The following is a 2832-nucleotide window of genomic DNA, read 5'->3' as shown; positions in this document are numbered from 1 at the left end:
TGTTAATTAACACCTTTAAATTTTATTATGTTTTTGTGTGCTTTTGTAAACCATCTCTCTTTCCACTGACATTATAAAATTATGTAGATCCTTTTTTAAAATTATTTTATTAGATTTTCGAACAAAACAGTTGAACATAATATGACAATCCAATTATCTGGGAACATAAGTAAATGTACGAAGTATAATGTAAACAAAACAAAATAAACAATAGGATATTACAGGAATATTTCGGATAATTTTCAGATCATTGGATAGATTCAGTCAGTTTGAATTTGTTTGTTTTCAAGGTACAGTTGAAAATGTAAAATATATGTTGCTCTCACGATAAATGAACAGTCCTTATTAATACAATATCAATTTGAGAATGTTTTATCGATTTGCCTTGATAATATAACATGACGATACAAAGAATTTTCGTTGTAGGTACTGCAAAAATATTCGGTTTTTCAAGAACGCGTGTTCCGTAATTTACTAAAAGATTACCAGAAAGACTGATAATTCCTTAATAAGGCCTGCAATACCGTTTTAACCGAAATTACCAATAATTTGAAAAGATTCTTAATTAATTAACAATAGTTATTTTTCCCAGTGTACTACGGAATCGAATATTGAATAGATCATAATTTATTATGACTTAATTTTAACAAATGTTCTATTCATACGAGCACAAACCACTAAACTATAACTTCCTTGATTCAAATATCTAGTGCCTGCTACAAATACAAACAGTGGCAAACCTCTCCACATGACCGACATTTAATGCTCCAAGGGCCTATAATAAGCTAGTCGTTATATTTAGCCCAAGCAATGAACTCGTACTTGACTCGTATGAGGGTCTTTTCACCTAACTTTCTATATGTTTTTATCATTTTTTTACTTTCCATTTCGTTACTTTATACGTTTTACTTTTAATTTTCCTCCAACACCAGATTACTACAAGTCGTTTTTTTTCATTTTAGAAATTCTGGGACTAACTACCATAATACCTACTTCCCATTACCCATAATACTAATGTAGGGTTATAATGTGAATTCTTCAGTAAATATTTTCAATTTATCACTTAATAAATACAAAAGATTGTTGCTGGGGCAGTTTAGTTATGTCCAAAAAAAATTGTAATATAATTGTTTACAATTTTATAAAGTATTCTTATGTAAAAGCCCCTGAAAAGGGAGTTAAAAAATAAATAATTTTGGTGACGGAAGGGAACTAACTGATTCTACCAGAAGTGTTAAACATGATGTTTTTCAATGTTTGCGAAATTTACTTAGAAACGATATAGTTTCTAAAAACATATTGAAACCACCAAATTAATCTTACACACTAAAATTAATTACGAAATCAGACTTTGTTTCATTCAACACACCACCTTCAACAGTTGTAGGTATTTAAGTGTCTATATAAAGTAAATTAATAAATTTGAATGTTAAAAATAAATAATTTTCCAATATTCCACGATACGTAACTATGAAAAGCCAATCAAAATCGTGGGACATGGTCAAAATTTGGCGGAAATGCCCATGAACTTACTGAACTACTGGGTACCTACCTACCGTTATTAAATTCTTACGCGCCGGTTCAGTGTTGGTATTGTTAAGCCGGCCCCGATATCAGTTTAAGGCCGTTTTAACCATACCTACACTTATTGGTACTAACATAATAAATCAAGTTTTACACTATTACGACCTTACGCGCCGCGTAATATTTACACTGCGATTACAAGGGGGCCTGCGTACTAACCGGAGTCCGGAACTAATGGAGAACTAACCTGTGAACCCATCATTTCTATTTATGGGCGGGGTTTTATACAATGGCTCCGTCATGATTCACGTATAATGGGCTTCTGTTCACTTATACATATTGGGCTCCATTTGAACATCTTTTCTGTGACATGCTTCTCTCATGAGAGTGAGGGAGAGGCGGTATACCCTTAGTGCATAATTAGAATTATAAGTACCTATAACCTCGTGTAAGGATAATGCTCTGAATTCAATCATGCATCCAAATATCCATTGCGTAAGTCAAATCTAAGCTTTGTGTTATTTTTTTAATTATCGAAACACTGAAACTTTATACATTTGGATAGCTGGTAAAATTACATCGATCAAGTTGGTCCTTCATCAACATTTGTTAACGGATTCACCGAAACTATATATTATTGACAGTCTGTCTTATTTATCTAAATTGTGTGATAATGATTTTCGTAAACGTAAAAGTTGTTTTTATTCAAGTTGTATAACTGATGGGTAGCTCCAGAGAACATGGAGATCTGTCGTATTTAGACACATCTTATTCCCATTCTGGTTTCATGTATATTTTCTTAACATTATTATATGTATTAAAAAGCGCATAGATCAATGCCTAGGCGACGAGCAATATAATATACAATGGAAATATTTCGCATCATAAACGTTATGTTATGTTCTTGGATAAGGATGAACAAATTTATCTGATAAGGTGTTATTATTTGAAGTAAGCAAACAAAGTTTATTGTGATTTTAGTCGGTTTTGCGGATTGTGATGACTCGCTGTAATATAATACCACGCACCCTATGGACCCTCGCAAATGTAAACAGTGACGCAGAAGATGAATTGGGATTGTTCCCGCATCCGCACCCCCAGCTGTTGCCCATACCGTTGTGCATTTGTTGTAGTTGTTAGAATATCCTCCCCCTAGTGCATTTACTGCATTTCCCATAGTATTGAGAAAAAAATCATTTCCGAGGGGTGTAGCTTGTAGGTATAGCACATCCCTGCCAGTTCCCATAAAGGTCGACCATCTGGCTCGAATCAGTTCGCGGACTATAGTCAACACTGGAGCGCGTATTG

This window comes from Hesperophylax consimilis, chromosome 5, assembly GCF_061612785.1.
Source record: "Hesperophylax consimilis isolate HC1 chromosome 5, BYU_Hcon_1.0, whole genome shotgun sequence".
Lineage (NCBI taxonomy): Eukaryota > Metazoa > Arthropoda > Insecta > Trichoptera > Limnephilidae > Hesperophylax > Hesperophylax consimilis.
This window is presented reverse-complemented; position numbering follows the sequence as displayed.